The 27,760-nt window shown below is 35.5% G+C and overlaps 2 long non-coding RNA genes across 2 annotated transcripts; both read left to right on the forward strand.

Moving 5' to 3' along the window:
- Window positions 1–4,024: 4,024 nt before the first annotated feature.
- Window positions 4,025–7,410, forward strand: LOC150054174 (uncharacterized). Its single transcript, XR_016537922.1, has 3 exons — window positions 4,025–4,106; window positions 5,049–5,118; window positions 7,326–7,410. It is a non-coding gene; the product is annotated as an uncharacterized LOC150054174 (long non-coding RNA).
- Window positions 7,408–16,336, forward strand: LOC150054175 (uncharacterized). The gene is made up of 3 exons (XR_016537923.1): window positions 7,408–7,434; window positions 10,293–10,397; window positions 16,081–16,336. It is a non-coding gene; the product is annotated as an uncharacterized LOC150054175 (long non-coding RNA).
- Window positions 16,337–27,760: the final 11,424 nt, after the last annotated feature.

The following is a 27,760-nucleotide window of genomic DNA, read 5'->3' on the forward strand; positions in this document are numbered from 1 at the left end:
TGCTCTCTCTGCCTAATGCTGAAAATCCAGACGATGGCTCTGGCATCTCAAATTGGAAGGAATTTAAGTCCTTTGGAATCTGTATTGAATTGTCATTTATATCAGTGTCGCTGAGTAAAGCCATAAAAATTTGAAGATGTTGTTGCAGTAAATCTAGAATTCATAGTAGCTTCAGTCTACACAAACAACACTACGAATGGGAGTCAGTCACTCTCACGTTATGATTCGAATCAAGTCATTCTCTTTTTCTCCCCTTCCCTCTCTTCAGTTATTGTACTCATTCAGAAATGCAGTCTGGAAGTTTACACAGTAGTATGCATATCTACGCATATCCTAGTGGAAGAATTATTTGTTCATGTCTTGTGAGACCTCTTGGTACTTGTGTATTTTTTAAATCTCTTAAATGGGAACAAAAATAAGCAATAGTGGAGGGTCTAATTTGAAATGACCTTATTATCTCATCTTTGCTTTATTGACATCTTATGGAGAGTAGCAGGATTACTTAAGAACATTCTGGTCGAGACAATTAGATTTATATTGTAGATCTTTTCCTTTCAGCTGTGCTGCCTCTACCCTTTCTCTTTCCATCTCAATGTTGCTGGTATTTACAGGAAAACCCAAAGACAGTGCTCAGGCCCTAAGTTCAGGCTAGAGGACTGGCAAAAAGAAATTAAATGTGGGGTTAGGAGCATAGCCTAGTGGTAAGAGTGCTCGCCTAGCATGCACAAAGCCCTGGGTTCTGCACTCAGTACCACATACTGAGAAAAAGCCGGAAGTGCTGATGTGGCTCAAGTGGCAGAGTGCTAGCTGTCCAAGGATAGTGCCCAGAGCCTGAGTTCAAGCCCTAGGACTGGCAATAAATAAATAAATAAATAAATATTTAAACAAACAAACAAATAAATGTTAACGCCCCATTCCCTGTTAGCAAGAAGATAGATGGGATATTTCCCTGTTCCCAAATTTTCAAAATTACCTAGACATAATCGATGTACAACCACATGATAAAATTGGATGGTGGCATGTCCTTGTGAAATGGTGACAATTACCTCGCCAATATTTTACTGGGATCAGTTGTTGCAATGAAAATATTGTTACATCAACAACAGTCAAGACTTTGGCAACCGAACACAGAATAGAGAAGTTTTGATTAGAGATAGAAGAGGGAAGGAATGGAGAGTTGTGCTGGTTATCACTTCACAAGGTAAATCTGGGCATCTACGTAAGAGATAGGCTATGAAAGCCATATACATCTCAGCCCTATTTCATCACTTAGTAATGATGCTGCAACAATTTGTGGTGCTTCCTTCAGCTTCAGTTTCCTATAGTTACTAACAACTGATACTTTGTTATTATTAACCCAATATTTTGGGTGTTATACCAAAAATAATTCAATTATCTGCCAATGCACACATACCTGTAATTCAACAAGAGACCCAAATGGACATTACAGGGAAAAGAAATTGAGTTCTTTGTGACTGACATTCCATCTTCCATGCCACTAAAAGTAGAGGTTCAAACATTTCCTTTCTCAATGTATTACAATTCAAAAAATAAGAATAAGGTTCTTTCCATAGCCTAGAAAAATTGATGGATATTGTGACCGATTTATGACCTCTACATTTTAAAGCAATTCTATTTGAATCATCTCATTTTGTAGCTCAAGCAAGATAAGTGTTACTGTCATTGTGCTTCCTAGTTTTTGTTATTAGTCAATAGTTATCTCAATAAAATGTTAACATTAAAAGTATTTACTTCCGAACCAGAATTTAGAGTTGTTTTGTTTTGTTTTCTTTTTAACATTCATCTTTCACTTTTTGGCATAGCTATTCTGTCAGGAAGTACCTGGTGAGTACATTTTCTTTGTGAGACTGATTTGTCTGCTTTAAAGTTATAATAGAAGAATGTAGCTGACATTCAATGCTGATATATAAATAGACTGGAAAAGAAAAAAGTCCTCTTGGGTAAAAGATGTGGATGAAAATGTCTCTCTAGACAGTTTGGTGAAAAATGGCATTATTTTTATTGATGTGTCAAATATAAGGTCATTTTCAGATGGTCCCTTCTCTATGTCTCTTCAACCATTCCTGTTTGTTTGTTTTTTTAAATTCATTTAAACATCTGTTAAGAGATACTTACCAGTCACCTAACAAAGGAAAGCCTTACTGTTTAATTTAGGAATGTTTAAAAAAGTGTTTAAATATGCAGACCTGCCATTTCATTGGGACATTAAAATCGAGAGACAAAAATGTAGGCAACATATATAAATCAAGACCTCTACATCTCATGATCTTATTGTGCAATACTGTCTTCCTCCCTATAAAGTGCCTTCTGTTTTGATCACACATACATTTTTATTTGATTTCTTGCTTATGTTTTGTACCTTTTGTATTTGATACACACTGAGAGAATATATACACTACATACATACTAAAAGAGATATAACATTAATAGTTACTAGATTAATAGGATACTGTGATTTGCTATAGTTTGTATCATAACTGGTAAAGCAGTGGTCTCTAGCAGGGAGTTGATGAAGGCACTTGAGACAGGTACTGATTGGTCCTTGGGGGGAGTGCAGGGAGCGTGGGGAGTGCAGGGAGCGTGGACAGCTCATGACCGGCAAGCTAGGCCAACGTGACTGTGGGTCACGTCTCTACGAGCAGGAAGTGTGCTTCTACTGCCCCTCTAGCTGACTCAGCTAGATCTGACCAGCTCTACCCACATGCTATCATGTGCATTTTTTGTAAGACAGATATGTACTATATATATATATATATATATATAAAGTTATCTTAGTTCATTTCATTGGGGTTATTTTCACCATTATTGAGTGGTGTGTTACTTGTTTATTTTAGGTAACAGAAGTTTGATATTTGTGCTTCTGAAAGATTTTATGCCAGTCTATTTTATGCCTATTCATTTACTTTTTTTTTTTTTGGTAATACTCTCTTTTGAACTCGTGGCCTCATGTTTGCTAAACCTTCATTAGCCCCAGTTTTTACACATTTTGCAGTAGGAGTTTAGAAACCTTTTTTTTTGTTGTTGTTGTCAGTTGCCTTCAAATTGCAATTCCCTTTATTTAAACACTCTGAAAAATAATATTGAGCAATACTGAAAATTCCTACCTATAAAGTACCTTTCAATTTTATTTTCACACACAATTTTCTTTGCTTTCTTCCTTACATTTTACAGGTTTTATATTTTTATACACTGTGAGAGTGAATATATACACTACCTAGATACTAAAAGAAATATAAAAGCACTACATTGATCAAGATACATGGTACTCATAAACTGACATGTAGAATGGAAACCCCTTTGCACATGTACATAAAGATTCATTTATTTGAAACAGGAAAGGGAAGGGGGAAAACAAGATGATGGGAGGGGCTGGGGGAGGAAAATGGGGACAAAAACATGAGGAGTATCAATGTGTGTCAAGTAATATACCTTCTATCTGGTGAATATAACTGTAACTTTTGTGTTAATTACAATAAAATGATTTGACTGTACAACATAAAAAAACAAAAAAAATTAAAATGTGAAACCATTTACTATTAAAAATCTACTTCCATATAAAAATAGAAGCTTGGGTAGAAAATTGATTTTCACTTCAACTTTTTGTGATATAAGTAGTCTAACCAACAGAACAATTGACTGATAGATTAATCAATTTTTTATTTGTTGACTTTAATGTAGTGCTCAGTGCTAGTAACTTGCTGCCTAACTTATCCCCTCCAAAGATAACAGCATAAAATATAAACATTCACTTCAATTTCCTGGGCCAAGAATCCAAGCATGGTTTAACTGAATTCCTCTGCTTTGAAATCTATTATTAAGTGGCAGCAAATTGGAATCAAATTGAGAAAAATCTGATTCCAAACTCTATTTTATGAAGAGGGAACCCCTCAGGTTCTTTTTCACATTCTACATTCCAAAAGATTACTGGCTTTCTCCAGAATGAGGGGGTTGCGATAAGATAGAATGTCAGAGTTTTTCAACCTTGAAAGTGATATCTTATCTTTTATCTTTTATCTTGAGAAGTGAGCCACTCAATCAAACCCACACTAAAGGAGGGGATTACACTATCTTGTGAATTCCAAGAGGTAGGAACCACCCCGGGTCAGTTTCAAAGTTCTATCATCAGTTCTGCATTCTAGCTTCAGTCTTCTTGGGGAAAAGTGATTAAGAAGCAACAGGAACTGATTCTAGAACCATTGCTTGTTTGCATTCCCCTTTCACATAGGGCAAAAAAATGAATGAGAGGAAATTTTCATTTTGACATATCAGAATTTAATCTAGGTGTAGTTATCAGGAAGTTCTAATTTGAGGCTCATGGCTACCCCTTTAATCCCACTCTTCTCTCCACATATAGACACCACATGTATTTTCTCACTAGAAGACTTTTTATTAAGGGAAAGATATCTTGTCTTACATCAGCTAAGACTTTCAACTTTGAAATGCCTTTTATCTGAAATGGTTTTCAGATATAATTTTTCATATGGACTTTAGAGTGCATACAATGCAGAGAAAATGTGAATATCAAGCTCAATGAAACTGAATTGGAAAATCATTAAAAGTGAAAGAACATATTTTTATTTTCTCATCTCTTTAAAAAAAACTTATGTGGTCTTCAAAAAAATCTATATGAATTGCATAATACTATTACTGTGTACAAGAGAAAGATCTGAGAATTTGCTCATGTATCTCAAGCTAACTCACAACATTGATTTTACAGCATCACAGTGTAATCTATATGACTATGAACCAAAGAAACAAAATAAGAAAAAGGCCTGAAAATTGAGGAGAAATTTTCATGTGCCTCATTGTATAATTGGATGCTTTTTAGGTTACTTATTTTTTGAAAAGATTCCTTTTTATAGACTACTAGAGGGAGAGAGAGAAGAAAAAATGTAATTTAACCTAGAGCTTAGAATTTAAATCCTGTGAATCTGTAAAATTTTGTTGGATATGTTATACCTATGATAAGAACTGTACTTAAAAGCTTTAGGATTTTTCTCTGATTTTCCTTTTTCTATGATTTGTAGACATGAAGTCATTATGCAGATGTTCTCTGCCCTGAAAGACCACTTTGACAAACCTTGAAGTTTTTCAAAGGTAAAGTATATTTTAAAATAGAGAAATTCAAAAAAAAAAGATGTGAACTCAAAAGCTGAACAGTTTTCCATAATAATGTAAAAAAGCCATTTCCATTTTAGTTAGAATTTTATCCTTTCATATTTCCCGTAGGGAAAATGTATTTTCTAATTTAAAATTTTGACTCATTGATTTCTGAAAATATTGGTAATAGGTGGATGATTTTTATGAGTTCTTATCCCATAATTGGGACAGACGTGAAATAAGGAGACCCAGGAGACTGAAGGTATGAGTTGGAGGCAGTCAGAATGGATCAAATTTTCTAAAGTTCAAATTCAACTGTTTGGTAGAAGTTCCACATGTGGTGTTTTTTAAAATGAATAAATCAAATTTAATTTAAAATATATTGATTTATTGTGTTCATATTAAGGGATGGAGCTATGCTGATAATAAGACCTATTTTATGTGGGACCTAGCAGGAATTATTCTGAAATGAATACACTTTCCTTGTGTCAGTAATTGTTGGGAGAAAAGGGGATGCCTTCCCATGAGGGGGTAAAAGAGTTCTTATATAATTTTTGATTGCTAAAATCTGCAACATGGAAGAATGATACTCCCAAAACTGGACACAAAGCAACTTCTAAGGAAAAAAAAAACTACTGTGTATAGAAATTAAATTGAAAGCAATCTAGATGCCAGAAGTTTTGCTAATCTTGGAATTATGTAAATCTCAAGGCCTTATAAAGATACCCAAATGGGCACACAGAACATTCATTAAGGATTCCAAAAGGGAATATTGGTCTAGAGTTAATCAAAACATTTGTAAATAAGACTCAAATCTATAGACTTGATATACAGACTACTAATGCATATGAACATATAAAATGATGCTTATCAAAATGACTTCCAAAAACTGGAAAGAAGAGATTTCTTATTATACTGCTTGCGATTATTTTTCTTTCTTTTTTCTTTAATGTATTCCCTTTTGTCGCTGTTTTTGACGTGGTTTCTGTATTCTTTGTCTTATATATAAGTTTATCTGATTTGGGTAGGGGAAGAGGAGATGTAGAAACAGTGGGAGTTCATCCCCTATGACCCAGCAATTCCACTACTTGGCATTTACCCAACCATCCAGATACAAGGGCATACTAAATCCACTAGCACAACAATGTTCATTGCAGCACTATTCACCATAGCAAAGATATGGAACCAACCTAGATGTCCCTCAGTTGATTAGCGGATCAACAAGTTGTGGTATTTGTACACAATGGAATTCTATGCTGCTGTCAGAAAGAATGACATCGCCCCATTTTTTAGGAAATGGAGACTTAGAAAAAGTCATACTAAGTGAAGTAAGCCAGACTCAAAGGAACTTAGGCTCAATGGTTTTCCTCATTTGTCATAATCAGTAGAAACCTTGGGCTCTACTAGCAGAGATCTGCAATAGAGCAAAATCTTGATACATAAAGCCATATAGTATGAAGCTAATTGAAAGGACCTCCAGGATATTGAAACAAAAGCCCTATGACCAATGATTGTTGTCTTTAATGTACTATGTTGTCTCTCATCTCCTTTGCTGTCCCTTGGTTATCTCACATTGTTATCTGATATATTGAATCTATTTGTATTTGGTTATTTGAAATTTGATAGGGAAGGGGGGAAAACCAAGACGGGTGGGGGGTGTGGGGGGGAGAGTAATGGGTACCAAGACATGTGAAAGGGTATCAATGTATGTGAATTAATGCACCTTCTATCTGCAAATATCATGTAACCCTTTTACTAATTACAATAAAAAAATAAAAAATAAAATAAAATAAAGAAACTGGGAGTTCAGCAGTGATACATATTTGACAATTTGTTGGAAATGAGCTACAGAACTTCGGATAAAGCGAGGTTGGAAGCAGAAAAATTGGGAGAAAACAAGGGAGGGGATGACACTGTCCAAAAAGAAATGTACCATTACCTGACTTAACATATCTGAAATTCTCCTGTATATCACCTTTACAACATTTTTTAATTCATTGAATAAATGTATTATAAATGAAAAAATCTGGGAGCAAGCAAGGAAAGAGGTTACATTATATAAAAGGTAATTTACCTGAGAGACTTGTATACCTGCAACTCACTTGTTATTTTTTTTTTAGTATTTTCAAATAAAAATTTCAAAAAGAAAGTTTATTCTCACAGCTCAGACAATCTGGGGTTTTACATTTGCCTATTTATCTCAGTTTCTTTTAGTAGATACATCATGTGTGACTTTCATAAATCAAGGACAAGACCAAAGGACAAACACGTGAACTCATTCCTTTGATAGAGATTAGTCTGGGTATAGAGAAGGTAAGGAAAGATTTGTCAATAATTAAAAATATTATGATTATAAAAAATTCATTTTGTTGGATTATGTAGTGACTAATACTGTACTATACATTTCAAAATAACTAGACTTTGAGTGTTCCACAAAGAGATGATGTGTTTGAGTTGATTACTATGCTAATTGCCCTGATTTGATCATTGTACAATGTATTCATATATTAAAACATCACAGTTTACCTCATAAATATGTATAACTATGATTAATATGCTTGAGAAGTATAGGCAATGTGAGCTAGAGGGCTATATAATCACCCTGAAGGACTTGTTTTAGGAGATCTTGTTTTTAGGTGATCAGCCTTACTTTCCCATCCCACATGATTTCTGTCAACCCAAAGCAGAATGTTTCTTTCTTTCTTTTAGCCAGTCCTGGGCTTGAAATCAAGGCTTGTGTGCTGTTCTTGGACTTTCTCAAGGATAGAGCTTTATCACTTCTGACACTGAACCAGTTCCAGCTTTTTTTCTATGTATGTGATACCAAGGAATTGAATCTGGGTCTTCGTGCTTGCTAGGCAAGCATTCTACCAGTAGACCAAACTCCTGGCTCCCAAAAAGCAGAATATTTCATCAGCCTGCTATTCCTACCTTTAGTTCCTACAATAAGAATATTTACTATAAGGCTCTAGTTCTGTTATCTAATGTAAGAGGAAAGAAGGAAGGAAGGAAGGAAGGAAGGAAGGGAGGGAGGGAGGGAGGGAGGGAGGGAGGGAGGGAGGAAGGAAGGAAGGGAAGGAGGGAGGGAGGGAGGGAGGGAAAGAAGGAAGGAAGGAAAGGAAGGGAGGAAGGAAGGAAGGAAGGGAGGGAGGGAAAGAAGGAAGGAAGGAAAGGAAGGGAGGAAGGAAGGAAGGGAGGGAGGTTAAGAAGGAAGGAAGGAAAGAAAGGAAGGGAGGGAAGGAGGGAGGGAGGGAAAGAAGGAAGGAAGGAAAGAAAGGAAGGAAGGGAGGGAGGGAGGAAGGAAGGAAGGAAAGGAAGGAAGGGAGAGAGGGAGGGAGGGAGGGAGGGACGGAGGAAGGAAGGAAGGAAGGAAGGATAGGAGGAAAGAGAAGGAAGGGGAGAGGATAGGATACAGGGTAGCTGAGGGGAGAAGTGTGGTGAAGTAAAAAATATTGTCTATGAGTCATGAAGAGGACAAATAACTATTATGAAAGCCCTCTTTATTCTGGCTTATTTTCTCACATTAAAATAAATGGCTTAAAAATGAATGGCTTAACTTCCTGGGTAGCTAGCATTACAAGCATCAACCACTGGCACACAATATGGAGGCAAATTTTAAAGACAGATTCTAGGTCCATTAACTTGAAGTGAAAGCCACTGAATATATGCATGCACATACATAGGTACACACACAGACACACAGGACACACAGGACAGACAGACAGACAGACATACACACACACACACACACACACACACACACACACACACACACACACACACAATGACATCTAGAGGGTGTCATCCAAGAAGATTCCATCTAAATTAACTGAAAGGAAAGGAAGTCCTTTCCAGAAAAAAAAACACATGTATACTAAACCACATGTATGTTTTGTGAAACTGAAGGAAGTTTTTAGTGAAATTACTCAGACTATCTACACAATTCTTCATGAATAACCCATGAGAAAACTAAAAATAGAGTAGCCCTTCATAATGCTGAGTATTTATGAGGCAATAGAATATGTATAGAGATGGCTTACTGGGGACCTTGTAGGCTGTCTGAATGGTTACTTCATTAAGGGAAGTGCTTTCTATTTGCACTTGTATAGATAAGGGTGTAGTTCCAATCAAATGATGTAATTTATGTTTGGTGCCTAATGTAACATCCCTAGCCTAATTTTTTTAGCAAGACTACAGCAATTACATCACATCACCAACATTGAAATGGCTTAGGCCAAGCATATCCATTCTAGACAGATGACAGGAAGGATTGAGTAATGATGAAAGTTGAAATACAAAACTAGCTCCTTTGGTTTCTTTCCTCAAAGGTGTTATGCATCATTAGGTCATGGTTGCACAACTGTAAACCAGACTCTGGTAAACATTACCATATCTCCTGTCTCCTCTCTGATCCCCCAGTTTAAAAAGTCCAATTAAGACACATAAAACTTGAGTATCTTCTCTTGAGAAACAAGATGACCCAGTAGTGTCAGGCTTGTTTTACTACATGCTTACACTTACTTGGAGTTGGATAGAAACTTTCCTGTTTAAACTAAACAAGTGGTATTTGTTTCCCCTCATCTTCACTGAGATGATTTCATTTATATACACTTCTATTTGAGTATTTAATCCTTGATTTGTAATATATAGGTATATGTATGTATCTATGTATGTATGTCCTTTACTGCCCTTCTTGCATTAAGAGGCAAAGATGGGAAAGCAAGGTTTACTGTTGAAGCTTTACTATGCTGTATTCTAAAACTTAATGGCACATCAGTAAATAACATCTTTGCATACAGGAATAATATTAATTAAATTTTAAGAGTGTTAGTTGACCATCTGCCGTATGCACATTACTAGGCAAGGTACCTAGGCAGAAGGGAACAGGGTATAAGAATATCAGAAGAAAAAATTGATACTGAGTGTATGCGCAATGAAAATGTAAAGAATTGACCATCAGATTAGAGAAGAAAAATTGTGCATCGTCATATGCTTGTGCAAGACATACCTATATTGTAGATAAAGAAAGATCATGAAAAGTAAACTGAATGTAATTGGTATTCCAAAGGAAAGCTTTGATAATTATATAGACTAAGGTAATTGTTCCCTTAGAGAAACTCTTTTTCATTTTAGATCAGTATACTACATAACTTTTTCTGTTTTTTTGTTAGGGGCAAACAAAACGTTGTGTGGTGGAGAAAATAGAAATTGACAGATAAATAATAGGGAAGGAAAGGTGAATTGGGTGTCCCGGCAGGTACCTGCATGAAGCTAAGGTAGGACCAAGAATGACATCCCATCTGACAGCTTTGTCTGTGTTAATGAGTAGTGCTTCTCTCTTGCAGCTTTCAGAATTCTTTTTTTATATATTTTATTGTAATTAATAAAAGGTTACATTATATTCACCAGCTAGAAGGTGCAATACTTCACAAATATTGATACCCTTCCTCATGTCTTGGTACCCATTTCTCTCCCCCCAACCCCACCCCTCATCTTGTTTTCCCCCCTTCCCTATCCAATTTCAAATAACCAAATACAAATATATCAAATATATCAGATAACAAGGTGAAATACTATAACAATATGACATAGCTAAGGGACAGCAAAAGAGATGAGAGATAACATAGTACATTAAGGACAACAATCACTCGTTATATGGCTTTTGTTTCCTTATCCTGGAAGTCCTTTCATTTAGCATCATACTATATGGCCTTTTGTATCTAGGTTTTGCTCTATTGTAATCTCTGCTAGGACAGTCCAAGGTTTCTACTGATTATGACAAATAAGGGAAACCATTGAGCCTAAGTTCCTTTGAGTCTGGCTTATTTCACTTAATATGATTTTTTTCTCTTTCCATTTCCTAACCAATGGATAGATGACATTCTTTCTGACAGCAGCATAGACTTCCATTGTGTATAAATACCACATCTTGTTGGTCCACTCATCAACAGAAGGGCATCTGGGTTGGTTCCATATCTTTGCTATGGTAAATAGTGCTGCAATGAACATCGTTGTGCTAGTGGATTTAGTATGTCCTTGTTTCTGGACAGTTGGGTAAATGCCAAGTAGTGGAATTGCTGGATCATAGTTTAGTCTTTTGAGAAACTACCATACTGCTTTCCATCGTGGTTGAATGAGTTTGCACTCCTAACAACAGTGTAGTAGTGATCCCTCTTGGCCACATCCCTGCCAGCATCTGTTGTTATTAGATTTCTTGATCATAGCCATTCTAACTGGAGTGAGGTGGAATCTTAGAGTTGTTTTGATTTGCATTTCCTTTATGGCCAGAGATGTCGAGCATTCTTCATGTATCTATATTCCATTCTTATTTCTTCTTCAGAGAAGATGCTCTTTAAGTCTTTGGCGCATCTTTTAGCATAGGAATATGTTGATTACACAGGTAAACACACAAATGTGTGTGTATGCCTTTATAGTATTCTATCTATCTATCTATCTATCTACCTATCCATCTATATCACTGCCTATATCATCTATTTGGTAGTACTTTTCTTACAATTCTTCATCTGTTAACTAGACAACTCAACTTCTGGAATTCATAATGTCTAACCTGTCATATTAATATACATTGTAGCTTTTGTTATGACTTGGTGGCTGTGATGGAATATGAAAAATTTATGTGGTAATGTTTTTTATTTTGCAAGGCAGAAGCTTCTGAATTTCCTTTCAGCCAAAAAAGAGTAAGGATTCTCACCTTTATGAAGTAGTGTTCCATATATGAACAGCTCAAGAATTAAAAGCAAATTGAAGGAGTCTAATGAATTAAAAAAAAATCAACATGTCCACAACTGCCATAGACTAAATATTCCACTCAATTCCAGTGAGGGCCTTGCCCTTCCTATAGCAGACATGATAGTGTGTGGATTTCTATCTTTACTGAGGTTCTGCCTGGATGTGAGCCTCAGCCTTTTCTGCACTGTTGCTGAGATTGATTTTTTTTAATTCTCTTTTCCTATTACCAAAGGGTTTTTTTTTATCAGGTTTAATAATTCATCCTTATACTTTTCCATCTCATTCTCCATTGGTGGAATTTTAAACAACTGTACCTCACTGAGTATCCATAATGGGATTCTCAGTTTGGAGTTGAATGATAGAGTACCTAAATTTACTTTTTTTTAAATTTTGGTTTTCAGGAACCACTTGTAGCATGGTCCAGTCTAGCTTATTATTAATATTATTATTTTTTGGGATATGGAGCTTGAACTCTGGGCCTGGGTGCTGTTCTTGAGCTCTTCAGCTCAAGGATACCATCCTAACCTTGAGCCACAGCCCCACTTCCCATTTTCTAATGATTAATTGGAGATAAGAGTCTCAAGGCTTTGTAGTGCCCAGGGTGGCTTTGAACCTCAATCTTCAGATCTCAGCCTCCTGAGTAGCTAGAATTTCAGGCATGAGCCATGGCACCTGGCTTCATTCTAGCTTATTTTACTAAGAGACATATACTGAGATTGTGAAAGCTGTGTGAACGAAGGCTTTGAGTAGCAACATCCATAAAGAGTGAGAGTTGCAGGATTGCAAGTCTGATTCTTACAGAGATGCTTTAGCAGATGCTATGGCAAGATCTGGAACACTGCTGTCCTTTACAGTTTTAATCCAGACACCAGCCTTTGTGCCTCTGAGCCACCAGTTACTCAGCTCTGATGCCTCAGCAAGGTTGACCTGTGGTGAAGCAACTTCTTATACCTCAGGTCAGTTCCTAAGAGGAACTTAACTGTGTACTATCAAGGGACTGTATTCCCTGTGGCTGGGAAATGGCTGTCTTGGTTCTGCAGGAGTACATGCACAGTGGAATACAGAGTATGTTACCATTCCCAGCAAATGTTGTTCAGTGAAGAGATAGTCTTTTTGGAGTCCTTAGATATCTAATTCCTTTTGGATTCCCATATGGTGATTAGCACAATACTTCATATCAAATTGCTTAATCTGTTGTTATGAATTAACTATATAAATGAAAGCAGAAAATGCAGGTCTACATTCATTGGCAGCTAGGTGATCCTAATCCGTTGGTATTGAAACTCTCCAATGTTTGCTGTTCCCACAAATTAGTATGAATTGGGTTTACTATTTGTATATAACAGTAACTGGAAAACGGAACCTAGAGTGTGATAGGATAAATGAGTATTGATTCATCCCATTTAATTGCTGAACTGCTCTTCCAACCAGATGTAGGACTCTTTATGCCTGGTGGATGGCAATTTATTGACATGAACTGCTTCAGAGAGAGGCTAAGTCTTGGGTACTATGGATGCAACTCATTTTCCCTTTGTCAATACTTAAATGAATCCCAGAAATGCTTTAAAATTTTTTTCTTGGAAAGGATTGTTAGTAACTGCTTTATTTTCTCTCTAAATACATAGTTTATCACCACATGCATTAATTTTTCATTAAACAATGTCAACATTCTCCTCTATAGAAATGATTGTACCCTTTTCTTAGGTGTAATTATCCTGATGAATGTAATTAGTCAACACAGCTACTTAAGAAGGAGCCCTGCATTTGGATGGCATTCAAGTGATATGTACCATGTGGTACAGACTTAACTTGGCACTGGATTCATTTTTGCATTATGCAAAGTCTAAATGAGAGCTTCTTGGTTGTTCTTTTTTTCTGATAAAGGTAATATCTTGGGAATGTCCAGCAAATTATTGAGACTCAAAGCATGCCTGTGATGTAGACAAAAATGATCTCTTTATATCTTCTTTTCACATTTTTAGTAACAAACACACAGAAATAAATTAGGCCATGATTTTTATTTATTCTCTTGTATTTATTTACTAACTTACTGGACTTGAAGATAATATTGCAAAGATATTCATCTCAGTACTATCATCAGCTATTTCCTTGGAGTTTGAATTTTGCTGAAATCAAGGCAAGAGAGCAATTCTTCATTTGCTTGAAACTTGAAGCAGTTTATGCAGGTGAACAATTATTTTTCCATTTAAACCTCTAATTTCTCCCATAGCTAGTTTCTTTCTAGGTAAAGAGGTAAAGAAATTAATTCAAAGGCTGCTTAATCCCCACTGCTAAATGTTATGTAGTGACAGCAATGTTTTATATCTTGATGGAATGTGAGTTACACAGGTGTTTGTGACTATCAAAGTTTAATGACTGATCACTTTTATATCAAAGAAGACTTGGAACAAATATTGAACTCTCACCACATGTTTACTGAAGTATTTATGGAGAAAGATATTGATGTCTGCAATTTAACTTGAAATGACTAAAAATTTACATGGGATAATGGATGGGAAGATGGGTAGATGGGATATTATATTCGATGAAACAAGTAAAATAAAAGGATGACAGAATTTACATCACAAGCATAGACATGTTTCATATAAAATAACTGGAACTTTTTGTATATTTAGAAGTTTAAGTAAGAATTATTGCAAATATTTACCATTGACATCACATCTATAGGGCCACTGAAACAAACTTTGATCAGAATAGGATGACAATTAAATTTATTCAATGTGAATCTGGCAAAACTTCGTGTTGGATATTAAATTGAAGTTTCATGCTTATTAGTGTTTTTGTAATTTGGAATGAAGAGAGCAACTTTATCCATTCCGTGGAATTCTAATTACAACAGGAAGAATAAAACCAAGTCTACCGTAACAGCCTACAATCCATTGGTTTATTTATCCAAGCATTTATCTTTTCATTAACCTTTTACTTATCCATTCATACCCTCTCAAATTTTCTCTTGGGTGTGAGGGATTGTAGAGGTACATTGTTAAGACAGAGTTCTGCTGTCAAAGAATTTACAAGGTAATAGTGACCTTAGCATCAAGTATTGCTCTGACACTATTTATTCTGTTAGGCAATGATGTAAGATGTGATAAGATATATGAAAGCATACTTACCTGCATCAGAAAAACTTCAAAAGTAGCACAATTTATTTGCCCAAAGTGGTAGATCACTGTCTTGGAGAGAGAAAAGCTCAGGGACAGTGCCCAAGCCCTGAGTTCAAGCCCCATAATCAACAACAACAAAAACAGCAACAACAAACATACAGCACGTTTACATGATTTAACTCAATATTGCACAACGTTCTAGCCATGGATAAAGAAGTAAGGCATTGTTTGAGAGCACTGAAAGGATTCTTAAAACATTTTTTTGTTTTTGTTTGTTTGTTTGTTTGTTTTTTACAATTGGAGCAGACTAATAAATCAATAGCATTATTTTTGTAGCATATAAAATAAACCAGGGGCCTGGATTGTGGCTTAGTAGTAGAGTGCTTGTCTAGCATGCACAAAGCCCTGGACTCAATTCCTTTGTGCCACATACACAGAAAAAGCCAGAAGTGATGCTGTGGCTCAAGTGGTAGAGCCCTATCCTTCAGCAAAAAACAAGAACAAAAAAAAAATAGCTCAGGGACAGTGCCCAGGCCCTCAGTTCAAGCCACATATAGGATGAGACTAAATGAAAGAATCTCCAAGATATGAAAACAAGAGCTTTATCTTGTGTGATTGTTGTTCTTAATGTACTATGTTATATCTCTTCTCTTTTTTTGCCCTTCAGTTAATCTCATAGTTATACTGTATCTGACTTTGTTACCTGGTATATTGTATATACGTTTATTTGTTTATTTGAAATAGGAAAAGGAAGCAGGGAAAACAAGATGATTGGGGAGATAGGAGAGGGAAGTTGGGACAAAAACATGAGAAGGGGTATCAATGTGTGAGAAGTAATACACCTACTATATGGTGAATGTAACTGTAACCCCTCTATACATTACCCTGACAATAAAAAATAAAATAATAGTAATAATAATAAAAATAATAATAATAAACCATTTTCTATGAGAATCATGGGGTCAAATAAAATGATTGGGTTAGAGTACTCCCAAGTGAATGCGTGCCACCCAGTTCTTGCCAACAGGGTCAATGTTCCCTTCAAAGTAGTCTTTTTTTCATTGGCTTTCATTATGTTTTACAGGTTAATTAGTTCATCATATTTTTGGATCATATGCATCTATTTCTCTTATAATTTTTTTTCTGATCAGTGCTTTGGCACTGAAATAACTATAAAAAAAGTTGTGGTGTAATAGGAGAAATAAAAGATGCGTAAGAGAGAAGAAGAGGAGAAAGCAATCCAGAGGAGATGGAAAGGAAAGATGCATAGATGAAACCAATGAAGAACAGAGAACAAAATGGAAAACCAGGGAAAAGAGGTATAGATACTAAGTCACAAATAACTGGGCATCTTTGATTAAAACCAAAGGCTGAAAATTGCTGTCCTTTTTCTAAATGAGCTTGATTATCTTTACTTCCACTGTACAATCAATCAGCTACTCAATGAAAGCACTTTGTTCCAGAATTTGCCATTGGAAATAAAATATAGGATACAGATACTTGTTAGTTATCTTTTTTGTATTGTCTACAGTAGGAAAAGAGTTCTTTCTCCTACTTCTGCCTGAGTACTGGAATTCATCAATTATTTCTTTCACTTGTCTTTACCTCAGTATAGACATATCATTAGAAACAAAGAAAAACAATTTCTTTCAGGGGGTGATGCAAATCTTTTTCTGCTTAATATCATCTTAAAACTTGGAATGATTATAATTTTAAAATAATTTTATTGATCAACATATAGTGTATCCATAAATTTATTCATTAAATGACAACTCCTTGGTACATTTAAATACTTAAAGATAATTTCAAAAAATAAATGATTTCGTTGAATATACTCACATTTCACAGGATGTTTTCAGGGGTGGATATTTAATTTACACTCTACACTGAGAGGACTGGAGATAAACGAGATGTTAATAGTTTGTGGATTCCTTGTGGTAAATGCAAAGGTGAGAATTAGAAGGCAAAACCTTCATCACAGAATGCTTATGGGATGGAAACATTGGGTAAAGAAAAGGAAAAGAGGAAATAGTGTTGGATGGAGAGAATTAAGGCCATGATGAAGTCTCACTAAATATCTTGGGTTCCTCATTGGCATCTGCAGCTGAGATGAATCACCACTGTTGTTCCTTTGTATCTATTAGTTGACTAGTCAGAGTATGTGGCCTCTGCCATGAAGGCAGCTCTCTGGAGCAGGGGCTCTTCTGGTTTGGGGTGACTCTGATGGATGTTACCAAAAGTCACAACAACTGGGGGGAATCAATCCTGCTTTCCTGGAAGGAGATTTGCCAGAAGATTACAGCATTCACCATAGGGGACATTTAATCATACTCCTTTGCCTTATGCTACGTCTTTTGTGGGTGGAGCCCCTATAATTTCATGTGATTCTTCAAGTCTCCTCACCAATACTAGTCTTGAGTATTCCATTTCTTCTTTTATTTGTCTGTTTGTTTTAACATTGTTCTTTGAACAGATGTAGCTAGAGCTCTGATTTTTTTTTTTTGGTAACAGATTTTTTTCATCTTTGGTTTGAAATTGAAAAAGACCAATCTGCCTCAGTGGAGAAATTCTACCTGCTCTGATTCTTGATGTAGGGAGGAATGAATCATCAGCCATCAATGAGTAAAGCACAGGTTCCTGGATTGATTTCTACTAATTTTTTGGCCCATTTGCTGGGGTAGAAATGTATGGGGATGGCTTTTCTGTTTCCTGCTCGTAAGGAATGTTAATATGAGTTTCAAGTCAATCTACTGGTAGATCTATCGATATATTTTTCTTGGAGAGCTTTAGAAGGGCTACTAAATAATATTCTTTTCCACCCATCAATCTGTGTTAGGAAGATGTATGACTGGTATCTAAGGCACTGTCAGTATGTTATTTTCCATGTTCCTCTCACATGTCAAATATAAAAATACAGCCTGTCAGTGTAAGTGTGATATGGGGTATTGTTCACAGAGACTGTGAAAAATCCTGCAGGGCTCCCTGATTCATCATTTCAACAGCCTAATCATTTCATAGCCCATTCTAAACAAAACAGGTAAGGACATTCCAACTTAGGGGTTACAAAAATCAGGATTGATTCAGAAAGGACTGATAGATTCTGAAGAGAAAAGGAAATACATTCTGGAGAAGAGAAAAGAAGCCTTGCTTTTGTCCCTAATGTCATAACTACTAATCTTTTTTCCCCCCAGAAGATTGTTTATCAGTTAATTATTCTCTACTGCACCCTGTACCCTGACATTTTGCCAAAGCAGCCGGAAGGCCTCGTTAAGTCAGAATTTCTACTTTCAGCTCACCTGTCACAGCTAAAAGCTCCCACAAATGCATTGACATCGATTAATATTTAATGATTGAAATGTAGAAATATTGGCTCAGCACTTTTTGTCTTTCTTTAAATTAAAAAAGACTTAGAATGGACTCTGTTTCATATACACCCATAAATTTTTACAATGAGTAACTTACATGGGTGTGAAAAAAGAGGAAAAAAAAGAGAAAGTATAGGGTGAATGGAACCAGGTAGAGATTAACACACACACACACACACACACACAGAGAGAGAGAGAGAGAGAGAGAGAGAGAGAGAGAGAGAGAGAGAGAGAGGGAGAGAGAGACCATTTAATGAACACCTAGCCATTGCCAGGCAATATATTAGATACTTCTATAGTTCATCCCAACACAGCTTCTGCAAAGAGGTACCATAATTTTATTTTGAGAGAAAAGGAACAGATACAGAAATTTGAGACATGCCTAAGTCCAGAGTCAGGATTTGGATCTGAGTAGCTTTGATTACATAGTCCATAATTTTTCCAAGCACAAGTTACCTTTCTAGGAGATAGAAGAACCATGGCCTATTGATCTAATATCCAATCTGAACCCAGCAAAAATCATTTTGCTTCTCTGTATCTCTTTGTAAAATATTATGACATGCACATGGGAAAGAAGAATAGAAAATCTTTCCATGAAACACAGTAAAGTTTATATAAAAAACTAGGATAAATTACAATCTATTTTTATTCATTTAAGGTATATCTGTCACCATAATAGAAATGGTATAGGAGTGAACTATAGGAGAGAGATAATAATGGGCTTCAGAATCAGACATATGTGGCTAAGTTCTGCTTCTGTTATCTTTGAGGCAAATTCTATAACTTCTAGAGGCCCGTGTTTCTTTCCCGTTTAAACTAATACTGTAGTTTCTACTTTAGAGAGTTTTGAAAAATCAAAATGTATATTTAAGGATGCAAAATGGTATTTGTCACACAGTACATGTACTTTAAATAACTAATTAATACTATTAGCATTAAAAAGCAAATGGCTTGCTTCTTGTATACACAACAGAATCTTAGGAAACTGGGTCATCAGTCATGGAATGTTAAGACAACTAGTTTCTATGAAACCTTAACAGAAAGACTTAATAAAAGACAGTGGACTTAAATGTCCAGAAACAAGGACATACTAAAGCACTAGCACAACAATGTTCATTGCATTATTTACCATAGCTAAGATATAGAACCAACCCAAATGCCCCTCAGTAGATGACTGGATCAAGAAGATGTGGTATTTATACACAATGGACTTCTATTCAGCCATCAGAAAGATAATACAAAAAAGATAACTACCACAGGGTAGATATTACTAAAAGCTACCATTTGTAGATAATACAGAAAAGATAACTACAATAGGGAAATTAGTAAATAAATTAGTAAAGAAAAATACTTTAAGTGCCATAAGGAAAATATACATTTATGATCTGAACAAGGTCTAGAACTCTTATTTCAGAGGAAAAAATTAAAATGAGGAAAATAATGAAAATTTATGACAGAATAGAGAAGAATGCTACCACTTTACATAGTCACCTGACTGGATTAAATTTTAAGTGAAAGGCAATGTTTGTAAGTCATGCAAAGACTTAAATATCAGAGGTCTCATTACATGGAAGATAAAAAATTGAAAGGAAATAATACTTGAACACAACTAATCAAAATGTTTGAATGAGAAAAATAAATATAAATCCTACATTCACACAGTTTGAAAGAAAAATGTTGACCATGGTGGCTAACCTTAACCTTGCTGTAATCAAATGCCATAATCTGAGAAAAAAATCTTATTTGAGGGAAAAAAGTTTGCAATCCAAGAATTTATGAGCCACCTTTGTTGTTTATCATGTGTGACAGTAATAGATCTTTACCATTCTTCAAGAGCTCAGACACTATTCACTAGTGTGATTTTTTTCATTATTTAAATGTTATTTACAACATACTAAAAGCATCGAAAATAATAGTGAAGTGAAAGAGGAATTCTGTTGGCTCTAGCCTGTAATCCTAGCTACTCATGGGGGTTGAGATCTGAGGATCAAGATTCAAAGCCAGCCCAGGCACTAAAGAGCACAAGACCCTTCTCTTCAATTAACCACTAGAAAAATGGGATGTGGTGCTGTGGCTTAAGAGGTAGGGTGGTAGCTTTGAGCTGAAGAGCTCAGGGACAACACGCAGGCCCAGGGTTAGAGCAGTAGCCTTGAGCTGAAGAGCTCAAGGACAGTGCCCAGACTCAGAGTTCAAGCCCCATGACCAACAAAAGAAAGGAAAAAAGGAATTCTAAGAACTGTGCTGGTCAAACTACAGTTTGCTTTTTGAAGTCAGTAAATTGGATTTTGTAATTTAGAAATTAAGTAGATTAGTAGCAAATTTAGCACATCAGGGTCTATGGTATTTTTTTTTTAATAAATGCCTCTTAACAATGAATGGTATTTTTACAAGGTCAAGTTAGAGAGCCTGGCATTACTAAAGAAAGCATTTACTTGTGTTCTATACAAAAAGAGAAATTGCAGGGGCTGGGAGTTTGGCCTAGTGGTAGAGTGCTTGCCTAGCATGCACGAAGACCCGGGTTCGATTCCTCGGTACCACATACATAGCAAAAAGCTGGAAGTGGTGCTGAGGCTCAAGTGGTAGAGCTCTAGCCTTGAGAAAGTCCAAGGACAGTGCTCAGGCCCTGAGCCCAAGCCCAAGACTGGCAAAAAAAAAAAAAAGAGAGAAGGTGTAATATATATATATATATATGTATATATATAAAACCTATATATGCATATATAATATATATATAATGCTAATTTTAAATGCCAAAGAGTTGACTAATTGTGCAATGTATTTTTCAAGCACATATTCAATAACTTAGTCACTGAAAATTATCTGGAAAGGATTATAACCAACCTGGCAGAAAACATTGCCAACAAGGCCTTCTTTACAGCTTCTTCTTTATAACTGTATATGAAAAATGATGGATACAAAACACTATCAGGAACATACAATGACAGGTTCATGGCATTTGCTAACAATATGAAGTAATTCCATTTTTCCTTAAAAATTTCTATAGTCTTCTGTAATTGGGAAGATATTATTCTTATAGGTGAGTATTAAGAAAAGAAAACCCACAATATTCAACTAACTCATAAAGGAAATCCCTGATTGTCCTGATAATATGCAAAAAAAGGAAACTTTGTCCCCCCAAAATTCAAAATAAGATCATCGCACACTTTTCCATGCCCTGAGTTTGGCACCATTTGAGAAGGTGAGGGCACAGCAGCATGCAAATTAGCACATACTCTCTGAAAGTGAGTGTGGTGATATCTAGGAGAGATGACAATAGCTAGACCTAAGATTTGATCATTGATTTTGCACAATTTTGGCATTTTTTCTTTTCTTTTGTCATTCCAGTGTCTTGAACTCAGGACCTGGGCCACTGTCCTCGAGCTTTCTCAAGGATAGTACTCTACCTAATGATGCCAAGGAGTAGAAGGCAGGGCTTCCTGCATGCTAGACAAACACTCTACCACTAGGCCAAACTCCCAGCCCCCAACATTTCTTATAATTATGAAAATACGAATACAATATTTATTAATATTTGTTAAAAATTTGTAAATAGATACACGTGTGTAACGTAATTATACTATTCTTACTGTAAGTGAAGAGATGATACATATAAAAAGGTGGAAACTCTCCCAAACAAAAATGCATATTACGAAAGCAAAGTTTTAGCTACAATTGCATTTTGTAAGTTTTACAGCATAAAGCCAAGTCCTGTCTATTTGTAGATTCAAATATCTGAATTAACATTGCAAGACCACTGGGAAAAAAAAAGGATAAATTCTGTATGGCTGCTATTTCTGGGGAATATAGGAAAAACTTGCCTTTGGAGAAAGGTGACATTTTTCTTGGGAAAATCTGAGATATATGCCTTCATATATTAATAGTTTGGCAAACTTGACAATAGGTACAATAGTATTACCTTGATATATGTCATAGCAAAAATGAAAATAAAATATTAATGGCATATTTTATTTATAAAACAAGCATTATACATACAAAATCAAGTTATAGTTATAGTGTTAAATATCTATAGGACTATATAAAATATTTACAATATCAAGTTAGTAAGGAACTAAAAGCAAATTAAATATTGCTTCTTTTTAAAGGTGCATATAAGTTTTGAATGTTTTTATGTTTTCAAACTTTTATTACAGGATTGTATAATCAAAATTACAAAGGATGATTAAAAATGCAAGCTTGGGCTATATAACATGGAGAGTCATGTTAATTGGCTTTGTGATAGGGGCTACTATTTTCCCAAACTATATACTATGAAACACTATTAATTCATGAGATATTAATTTGTGTTTCTGGGAAAAAAAGGGTGACAGGGTCAATTGTTTCAAAATGATGGCTTCCATGCTTGCTGCTTGAAGAATAATGGACATACAAATCTGTACATCAAGTTCTCTGAGAAAGACTGTGGCGAATAACACATACACACACAGAAAAAATAACAAAATCTTGTTGAGTCTTGAATCCTGTTTACAAACAATTACAAATTTTTAAATATTGAAGAGTATTTATTATCATTTCAGGCAACAAAATTTTCAAAACCAAGTCTGGGTTAAAAAGATCTTCCAAATTCAATAGAGAAAATGGTGTGATTCAAGGAGATTTTGGAACACATGCCAGTGTTGAGGAAGGGAGATTTGAGATGACTGCGGACAAAGTGAGTATTTTCTGAACAATCAATTACTCTATGGCTTTGTTCACTAAATGAAAAATGTACAGTTATTTGCTACATGATAGAACTTTGCATGCATTTGGGAATCAATGATATTAATTCCATTTCTGACACATCCCAAGGTCACCATGATAGGATGAGACAAGCCTAGAACAGCCATAAAGGTATTAGTGTACCACTTGATCCCACTACAGCTTCTGTGCCTTTGAGGTGTGGAAAAACAAAGTGCAGGAAAACATAAAGTGCCTGACACATCAGAAGAAGGATATTGGTATGAGATTAAAACTGGACTTCAACAACAACTCACCTCACTGTGCCTGTCAGAGATAGCCAGATGGACAAGAAGCTTATGGTTCATATTTAATTAATTGATACTTAATGTTCAGAGACATATTGGTATCTACATTTTAGAGAATAATTCCAATCCCCAAAAGAAAATATATGTGATGCTGAATATTTTAAAATAATGTGATTGCAAATTATAGAATCAAATAACCTGTCACATTTTCAGATCTTTAGTGTTGTTATTCCAAAATGATTTTGTATTTGCTATTACATGTATATATATGCAATAACTATGCTATATGGATTCATTTTTCAATTGCCACCTGTGCCTATTAACTGTGTCAACATGATATATCTGCAATTCTTCCTACTTAGAGGCAACACAGTGTTTTTCTTATTCTAACAAATGACTAAAGTAGGTTTGAATTTCTATTTATTGGACAGGAAACTTTGAAAACTATAAGGCTTGTGATCAATTGTACTGTAGAAGAAGCTGGAAGATCAACTATTGCAAGGAAACAGAGAGTATAGCCAAATTATAAAAATGCGAAATGTTCCATGGTTCTTGGTTGTTGTAAACACAAAACTCCTCTTTCTTTCCTTCTTTAGTTTCCTCTGAAACTTTTGCTATAGCAAAAGAAATTAAAACATTGGCTTTAGGTTATTTCCACTAAAAAGACCTAGAAAGAATGACCACATTGTCAAAAATGCCTTTAGCATAGTCTAGTCTTGAAATATTATTTCCTATTTCTTAGACTTAGAATGGTCCTAAGTATGAGAACCAGATTCATAAGCTTATGAATCTTACTATGTACCAGAATGCAAGGTAGGGCTCAGAAAAAGCTAAGTTACATCAAAAAGAGTAAGGAGTTAACTTCAGCTGTTGCCCGTACTCAAATAGAGACTAACTCCCACCAGAGAGAAAAACTACCATAAATTTAAGTATATTAAGTAAGTTCAAGTTCATAATATATAATATCTATCCACAGATACATAAACAAACTCAATATATCCAATATATTGAGAAAGAGGTGAGGAAATAAATTTGTTATTTTCCAAACCAGGAAGTAAAAGGGAGTGACTCAGATTCTCCTATTATCCCTCTGCACTCTTGGAGTGGTCAAACAGTTGATAAAGGCAAACTCCTCTATTTTGAAGTATTCCAGCTGAAACACTACAGGAAAGGTTTTGTGGGAACAGGATAATGTGAGCTTTGGGTCTCTTGAATTGGAGACAGCTCTAGAAAGTAGACAATGAGCAAAAACACATCTGAAGTGTGCAGGAATGGTTAATGCTAGAGGGACAATGAAATCTTGTCTTCTCAGAAAGCAGAAAATGAAGGTGGTTCAGAGCTGACTGAGATGAAGAGAGGTTGGGGAAGAAATCATAGAAATGACCTCCACCAAGGGGAAAGATGGGATTGAGAATGAAAGTTGCGGTCAGCTGTCATGATGCTGAGAGAAAAAGTACAATACCAAATGAGGGGAAACCTTTGTACTTTGGTGATAATAAAGTCTCCAAGTGGGAGGAGAAGTTGCAACTTGAGATTAGGATGTTCAAATGACAAATCTGTAGTATGGCCCACAGAGGGGGTACAAAGCCTAGAGATGGGTATAAAGTGGGTACAAAGTGTAGAGGATGTTTGAGAACACTCAAAGGCAGAGAAGAGGGCATGAGTATTGTGGGAGCTATCAATATTATATACGACCTTAGAGGATACGGTCGGTGTCGGGGAGACTCAAACATGCATTCCACCTATAACCAGTAATTCTGTCCCTGCAAATATTTTGAGGGTTCTCGGTTTGTTGACTGCTTTTAGGGTAAAGGAGATAGAAAGAGAGGAACTGTGTTTTGGAGTGAATAGCATAGGCCACCTTTGTAGCATCGTTAAACAAAGTCATCACTGCTCCTCATTTCTATTCTCTGCTTCCCTCAGCTTTCAGGGAGGTGTTCCCTGGGGTTTCTGTCATATATTAGAAGAATGCTAAATCAGCCTGAGTAATGGCTTGCACATATTTGTTTATGACCTGTGATCCTCATGCAGTTTACAACAGTGAAAGGATTATGAGCTTTAGGTGTTACTATGTTAGAAAGTCGGAGGGTAAGAAGGTAGCAATTCTAAGAACTCCTAAACAACACACATTCACATACTATTGAATCATACTCCTGAGGAAAGAAACACGACTTCTTTGATACTCTGAGGTTAGCAATTATTCCTCTCTGAGAAGATATTAAGGGATATTAAAATACATAATGCGTATTTTATGTTCTTAGGCCTTCTGTTTCAGGCACCGATCCTTTGAATATTCAACTATTTTAAACCAAGAATAAAGTAGGCTTTGGGAAAACTGGGAAACATTGCCCGTATGTAAAAGGACCTTGAGACCAAATATACATATATATCATCATAATTTCCCATTTACATAATGCTTTTAATTTTTTTCAAAGCCCTTTTCATATCTATGATTTCAATTGATCTTCACAACAACCATGTGAGACTGTTCACTTTAAAGCAGTGAACTTGAAAGCATCCAACATTTAAAATATTTCAAAATGTGGTAAAATCACAAAGAAAATTCCCAGAGCATCTATACCCTAGCTCTAAGTTAAACTGTATTTACTGCAAATTGTATTGACTCAGAAGAGATGGTGGCTCATAAATACAGTTTCTCTGTCCTGAAACGCATTCAAACTGCAGTTGTTATGAATACAAAAGAGCTTTCTGAGTACATAACTGTAGTTTTGCTGCATTAAAGCGCAAGGCTGGCATTTGGACTAGAAAGCAGCCTGTAACTCTCTCTGTTCTGCATGGCAAGCTTCGTGGCGCCTGCCAGCAATACGGATGGATTTACATATATTGACTCAATCCAGCATATGAGTAACGATCAATTTTCTTGATCTATTCTATTCTGTCAATCTGTGCTTTTGCTAGCAAATGAGGAGCCATTGCTGTCAGCCAGAAATAGAGTTTCCTGGGCTTATGTGTGCTTTTAAGATTTCTTTTCTACTTAATTAAAAGATACATATGGTGGCTGACAGAGCAGCAGGTTAGTCAGAGTAACAAAATTTGCTACATATAGATGGATTCCTGGAAGAAAAAAAGTCCTGAAAGATAGCTAAATAAATGTAAAGGCAGACTTCCATTTCAGAGGATAGTATATTTGGATGTCAATTTTATTAATAGTAAAATAAATGCAAAGGGACAAATATAATTTGTCTGTCAGGAATAGCCATCCCTTTTCAGGAGCCTCAAATTACTCTTCCGGGTAACAGCATGTCACCTGCCAGACAAAATGAAGAAGGAACACTTTTCTATTTGTTCTAATATAGTAACATGCTATGTCACATTAATACATTTGTTTTTGGGTTCACATAATGTATGCCTCTAAGTTGTACTAGGGTTGTAGGAAAGGTCAAATGTGTGTGTTTATGATCAAATTATATATATATATACATATTTATACACACATACATACATAGATACATACACACATAGATAGATAGATAAATAGATAGATAGATAGATAGATAGATAGATAGATACAAAGTAACCAGGAAGTACCTCCACTTAGCATATTAGGTAAAGCTTGACACCTGTTGAGCCCTTTCAGATCTTCTTTGACCTCCTGAAATGTTGGTAAAACCAATGAATCCATGAGGCCTCCACACAAAATATGAATTGACTTGTAAAGTTTGATAGGAATGTTTCTATGAGGATACATAGTAGTACAATCTTAGTATTTCTGCTTTTCTTTTCAAGAGCTTTGGGTGCATAAAGATTGTTGGATCTGTACAAGAAGTAGGGAGTGTTTGCAGTCTTCTCTCCTTATCCATGAGTTCAAGGACTCACAGATACCAAAGCCTAGAGGCTCAAATCTATTATATACAATGATGTGCTATTTGTCTAACGCTTTTGTATATTCTCCCACATTTAACATTTTAACTCACCTCCAGGTTACTTACAGTGCCTTATTCAAAGTAATGTAATTGCTCCTTACATAGTTGATTACCTGTATTATTTAGAAAAGATGACAAGAAAAAAATGAATGTTCAATGCAGAGAAATTAAAAATATTTTCAGTTTTGGATTGGAAGGGTAGCCATACTTACGCATCATGAGTCTAATGAAGTTCTAGGCTGGCTGCATTCAGTTTTTCATTTGTTCTGTGGATACCCAGGAGCAGTTCTAAAAATATTGACAACTCACCAGGGAACTAATTTTAGAGGTCACACACAGTGTTTGAAGTTCTATGGTATTGTGATGTGAACCAGGTCCAAATTAGAAGTCAGTTGATTTTGGTTCTAAGCCTGGCTATTCCCTTGATGAGTTGTATGATTATGAGAAAAAATGTTCCTGTGTTAGGAATTCAGTGTTCTCATTGGTAAAGGGTACATCTATGATCTTCATGCTGAATTTAGGAAGTCTCCTCA

The sequence above is a fragment of the Megascapheus bottae genome, chromosome 15 (genome assembly GCF_031878675.1).
Source record: "Megascapheus bottae isolate mThoBot1 chromosome 15, mThoBot2.hap1, whole genome shotgun sequence".
Classification (NCBI taxonomy): Eukaryota; Metazoa; Chordata; class Mammalia; order Rodentia; family Geomyidae; genus Megascapheus; species Megascapheus bottae.